We start from the raw sequence: 6751 nt of genomic DNA, 5'->3' as shown, positions 1-6751 counted from the left end.
TGGGTCTGAGCTTTTCCCTGCTTTTTTCGTGTTGAAGCCATTGCTAATTATCTCCGGATAAGCCTATGTTTAAGCATTTTCTGGTCTTTTTACTCCCCCTGCTTTCATTCTCACATACAGCCATAACTGATGTTCAATTTAGTGGCTGCTTTCAAGATTCCTGGAGGAGTTAAAGGTGGACTGTAATTTCCGTAGCCTTATCACAATGTAACACAGCTGAACTTTTCACTCAGCCTCTAGTCAGGCAGCTTAAATGTCCACCTAATAGGTCTACCTCTATTAATATGAACAAGTATAGGAAACAAATTGGCCTTGAAGACTGCTGAAGGCCTTGAAACGATGGGTAAGCAAAGGCAAAAGAGTGACCTAGGTCATTAATGACCCTGGAGGACACGATTTGGATTTGGGAAAGTATGATGAAATGAATGAATGCCGATTGAACTGAAGGTACAACTCAATGAAACTGACCACAGCACACTGTAGAGTGCTGGTTTGCCATCACCCAAAAACCTTGCATGTCCATGATAAATGGACCAATAAAAACGCTCAGAAATGAGTCGGAATAACATCTTTTGCATAGACTTTCATTAAAAATTAACTACTTTGACCTTATGCTTAGGCCTACAGTCCAGCAGTAATCAACTTCCATACCCTAAAACAGAACCCTGTGGGATGCCACAAAATGTGATTTACAATTTCTGCATTAGGATGATGAAAACATAATAAAAAAAATCTAGCTTCTTCTTCATAAAAAACTAGGCAGAGAGCCTCACCCTACATCAGCACCCTTCCTGCGGCCTCCCTCTTTGCTGAGTGAGGTCCTTTTTGCTGCCTGTTATCCCCTCAGCCAGAGTCATGCTCAGGAATCCCCATCCCAAGCTTTTCACGGCCAATCGGCCAGAGAGGGGGCAGAGAAAAGGAGGGGGGGCATTTCAAAGCTCCCCTGTAGTCGATACAAAGCTGAGAACAGCCCTTCTTGGGATAATCACATTTATCCCGAGATTAAGACAAAATCGGCAGCTGAGGTTGTCGCATGGGAGGGGAAAAAGGGAATTTTTGAGAGAGGGAGATGGGCTGGGTGAGAGACACCAGGTGAGATTTCCAACCTAAATACATAAAAATATCTGCATTCAAATATTATAACTGAGACAGCATGTATTTATATAACAACTATAGTAGATTCAGATAATTCTGTGCTTAAAAAAAAACATATAACATCATTTATATGGGGATGGAGGTTTATACAATGGCACCCCGTCCAAGGGGTAGTCCAGTGGGTACCCTGGCCTGGAAAAAACGGACAAGAAGGTGGATGGATATGATGGGGAATGTACATATCAACACTGTTCACTACTGTATGGCTTGTCGACATCGTATGTTAGTTAGCGGTGCTGGTTTGGTGGAGTTGAGAACTACTCTTTTTCATGCCAGAGGTCAAAAATTCTTAACCCAGCATTATTTGTAATGGTGTCCCCCTGCATACGTTCGCCTTGACGGATCTCTTGGCTTGCCGCGTGTGGCGTGTCTGTGATATTTCTGTATGCAAATGAAACGAAGAAGAAGAAGCCAAATCTAGGCAATGTTATTTTTAGACTTCTTTAATCAATCGTATTATAACCCAATTCTGGAAATCCAGGCATTTGTTCTGTGTGTGGCGTTCGTATGACGTACCAGCCTACCCTTCCCCGATTGGCTAGACGCAACACGGCGGCCGCACTCGTGCATAAAGTTGAACTCTGCTGAACGTGCTGAATGAACGCAACCAGCCATGCAGCCAGCGGATGTGCCAGCTCTCTCCACTGAATTTAATAGAACGTGGCGAGGTGAACTGGCAGGTGGATGCGTACCGTAACACTACTTTGGCCTGGCTAGCCATCGCAGTGAGTAGCTTACACGCCTCGAAATGGCGCTATATAACAATCAACAATACAGTAATTAAAATATAAGATATAGTATATGTAGAGCTATCAGATACTGAAAACATATATAATGAAAAAGTTACTTTTAAAGTGAATTTCGAGGAAAGATTATCTGTCAATATTTACAGACGACGATGCTGTTGGCGTACGAGAAGATCAAGACCAAAAGTATTCCAACGTTCTCCCCGAATCTGCTTATCCATGGCACAAATCATCGGAAACGTCTACAACGACACAATGCTTTGGTATTTCCAGTATTTACTCCACTGTAATCCACAAAGCTGATTGGCCTAGATTCTTAAAAAAGCTAAGGTGCCAAGGGTTCATTGGAGAAATGCCTTAGAAGAACAACTCTACAGGACATTTCAGTGGTTATGAACTAAATATGCTAGCTTGAAGAACCTTTTTAATCTATTAAAGAACTTCCACACCTATTACGGATCTTCCCTGGAAGCCCATGATAAATATTAAGGAACCTTTACCATAAGTATGCCTCAAACGGTGCAGTGAATATTAGATTTCTTCATCAAAATCAAAACAATATAGGGACAAAAGTATTGGGACACATCTCTCAATCACAGAATTCAGGTGTTTCATTTAGTTTCTTTGGCACAGGTGTATAAAATCAATCCTCTAGCCATACAGTCGGCCTTTACGCACATGGAAAGTGAAGGTACGGGAGGTTCTAAAGAGCTCACTGAACTCCAGCCAGTGGTTTTTGTATGTAATAGGAGACACCGCTGCACCAACAGCAGCAACAACAAGTCAGCTGGTGAAATTTCCTCCCTCCTAGATCTTCCTCCATCAGCTGTGAGTGGTATTATTATTGAACAGTTGAAGAGTTTAGGAGGAACAGCTCACAGAGAGCAGCTCAGTGTCCACCGAGTGTCTGTCAGATCACGTAAAGTTACAGAGCGGGGTCAGGGCCGAGTGCTGAGCTCATAGAGCTCATAGTGCAGAAAAGCCTCCAACTGACTCAGTAACTGCAGAGCTCCAGACCTGCTGCTGCTGTTAGAGCTGCAAAGCAAAGGGGAACAAGTCCATATTAATGCTGATGTAGGTGTAACGTGTAAGTGTCTCAATACTTTTGTCCTTGTAGAGTTCTAATGTTGGTTGGGTGCATTGTAAAAAAAAAATACGGCTTCATGATACGAGACATGAAAGATGACATACGAACAGGAGGTCTGGCAACACTGTTAGTATGCCAGACAAATATCTTCCCAGATAGTCGGCTCCCATAGGCCTGCGCTATTAGCATGCCAGCTGCAGCATCTGCCACATGGGGCCACAGGCAGAGCCAGACAGTACAGCCCCTCCCCCTCACAACCCGTACACACTGCACACATCACCAACAAACACACACACTGGACCCAAAGCTCCATGCCACACACACACACACACACACACACACACACATACACACACTGGACTAGCTGTAATTGGCCTGTTTATCTCAATGCACTGTTTGTTTCTTTTAGGTGACCTTATCTCACAGAGTCAATGGGGAGCAATAGGGAGCAATAGGGGCACAGGTGCTGGTCAGTTTAACGTTTGGTGTGTCCCTTTTTTGTGTTCCTCTAGCCTCTTAGTGTGTTGTTCTCCCCTCACTGTGCCCTTCCTTACTTTGGGCCCTATTCGCCAACATAAATTACACCCCCGCCCCCCCCCCACCACCACACTCCACCCTCCCAGTTTTTGTCCTCGATTCTTCATTGTTTTCCTATGAAATACTGTCTCGGCCCCTGGCATAAACTTTTGCTCCCTTTCTCGCTGCTTTTCTGTATCGCCACCTCCATTTCACTGGGTAATATATTGTAATGGAGCTTTAATTAATTGCTCGCCCAACTGCTGTGCCCTGGCAGAAGGGGGAAGAGAGAGAGTGAGAGAGATAGATAGAGAGAGAGCGAGAGAGAGAGACGAACTGTGCATCCAGGGCTGTGCCGTTAATCTTTTTTTTTTTTTCCGTTCGCCGCCCGGGACCACGGCTGATTCGAATTTGGGAATGTTTTTGCGTGCATGCAGCGCGAGCTGATTCCATGAGAGCTGGTTAATGCTAGCTGCCGTTTTTCATTACGTCCTATGTGCTGTGGAACATAGGAGCAAACGTGGCACAGTCATACGTGGGACAACCCCATAAAAAAATGACTTTTTTAACATATATGTAATATATGGACTAGGGCTTGGGCAATTAATCGAAAATGAATCGAAATCGACATTCAGAATTGCCGATTGTGGTAATCTTGCCCATGACGTGTGCATGTACTGCCCCTATACAATCTGCGGCATGGTAGCAACATCTTTCATTAACCGTAATCACGACAACCTGTTCAGTTTATCATGATATTGATTTGAGGTCAAATCGCCCAGCCCTAATATGTACATTTGATCTTCATGTGATCAAAACTGAGAGATGGAGGTAATATGACTAAACTTACACACCTTGAGAAATGTCGTTAAACATGATGTTCTAAAATGTAATTAATAGGTATGTCATTTTTTGTGAGGACAAATGAAAAAGGTAGAACCCCTCAACATTTATTACTACTTAAAATACCTAAAATCAGAATCAGGGGAAGAACATCAGCTGCAGATGATCAGAACATGGTTGGAGAGGATTATTCTGGAAGAGCCGGTCTTATTAAACCTCAGACGTTTAGTCTGGTCTGCTCTGGATTGATGGTTGAAGTGAGTGGTGAAGATCACCACCATCATGGCCAGATCCAGAGAGCTCTCTGAGGCCTTCAGAAAGGCATGTGTAGATGTAGAGGAGGCTGGGAAGGGGTTAAAAAAAGATCTCTGGACCATCAGAAATCGGCCGCTCCACTGTCTGTGTGGAGAAGTGGAGAACATTTGATATAACTGCCAGTATGACCAGGTCAGGACGTTCTAACAAGTCCAGCCCAAGAGCAGACTACAAGAGCAGACCACAGGATGCGTAAGGAAGTCAGTTGTATGTGTTTAGTTTGATAACCTTCATCTCTTAGTGTTGATCACATGAAGATCAAATGTCCAGATGTTTAAACAACATATTGAAGGGAAAGAGTGTTTTCATATTCATATTTCATATTTCTCATAACTGTAAATGCTTTGTGCATTAGCATTCAATGCAACGATTCTGCACTGTACAATACACCCCATCATGCAGATGGTTTAGAAACCCCTCCTGCTTATGCCCCTCATCAAATGCATGCACCAGCATGGGCACCCACCCACTCATTTACACACACGGTTAAAAAAAAAAAAAAAAAGGCCTCTCCATTTCCCCCCTCTAGTCTCTGTGGGCTTTGGTGCTAATTTCAGCATGTGGCTCTGTCTGGGCCTGAGCATCTTTCCCAGACTGGTAATCACCCCACCCCCCCATTCCCACCTCCGGCACCACTAAAAACACCCCCCCCCCCCCCCTCAAACTGGCTCTCGCGCCCCATCCGCACCGACAATGGTGGGAAAAAGGGGGACCGTGGCCACGTCAAGTGCGCCCCTCACAATGCCGCCATTGTAAAGGGGAGAGGGCGATCAGAATAATAATGCAGCACTGTCCAACTGTTTACCAACACACAGCCCAACAGCTGCACATCCCACCCTCCGAAACGTGCACACCAACCTTCTACAGTCCTACAGGGAGGTAGACTGGTGGTTACTACACAGGCAGGTGGGCAGAGTGTGTGATATATGAGTTATGTATGTCTATTGGTTTGAAACTCTAGCCAGAGTAGAGTAGGGTGGGGTTTTATTTAAGAAGGTCAGACCTTGACCTGTGGACCTTAACTGCTACAGGTTTTACACAATACCTTAATGAACACAACATATTAATAATAATAACAAACACCTGCCTATTATATGCAGGATAAAACATACCTGACCCTACAAATCACCCAACAGTGCTTCGCCCTGCATAGCCAATGCTCAGTCTACAGTCAATAGTCCACCAATATAATTAAACACACTACTCCTTGCTGTCCTGCAAAAACCAAAAATGTCAACTTTACAGGAGAAGGAAAAAAACGCCTTAACTTTCAATGAAAGTCAATGTAAAAACATTTTATTCCAAGTAATTTTTGGGCATTTCTATTGGTCGATTCATCACAGAATTTGGACACAAGATAAAAAACAACTTCCAGATTCACATTTTAACAAAAAGTGAAAAATGCTAAAAAATATATATATTTTTGTGACAGTGATGATATACATTAAAGGGCCTATATCACGAAGAACTTCCTTTGCCTACTTTTCTCTTCAATTAAAGACTTTAATGCATGTAAATGGTGTTAAAGTTCCCTTCCCACACATAATCTGCAAAATCAGCCTGTTTTGAATGTACTGTTTTTAGTGATGTCACAAAAAACACCACATTTACACACTTGCATTACACCCGTCTTTACATATTCAGCTTATATAAGTCAAGCCCATTAACGTGCATGGGTTCAGAGCCAAATCTAAACAGAGCTTGTTTACAAATACACTTTACATAATTAAATAGTCAGTTTAATTCTATGGGATACAGAAAAATTGGAGAATGGACAACAACACAAATTAATTTCCACAGTTTTTGGTGTTTTTGCTGGTTTTGGTGCATAAAACTACACAAACAACATAACTGGACAAAAAAAACTATGCAAGAAAAAATTTAAATAGCATATGGACCCTTTAATAAACACCCATTTAATTCAGAATCAGAACAATCCGTGCAGAGTAGGAAAGGAAAGGAGCTGGACTTTTAATGGTGCTTATTAAAGAGCCTAAGAGCCGTCAGATGACAGAACTTAAAGACGATATCAATTCATATAACAATCTACACCCATGCGGATTAAAATATAAACAGTATATAACACTGT

This window comes from Salminus brasiliensis, chromosome 17 (assembly GCF_030463535.1).
Source record: "Salminus brasiliensis chromosome 17, fSalBra1.hap2, whole genome shotgun sequence".
NCBI classification, from domain to species: Eukaryota; Metazoa; Chordata; class Actinopteri; order Characiformes; family Bryconidae; genus Salminus; species Salminus brasiliensis.
The sequence above is the reverse complement of the archived record's forward strand: the minus strand, read 5'-3'. Positions refer to the sequence as shown.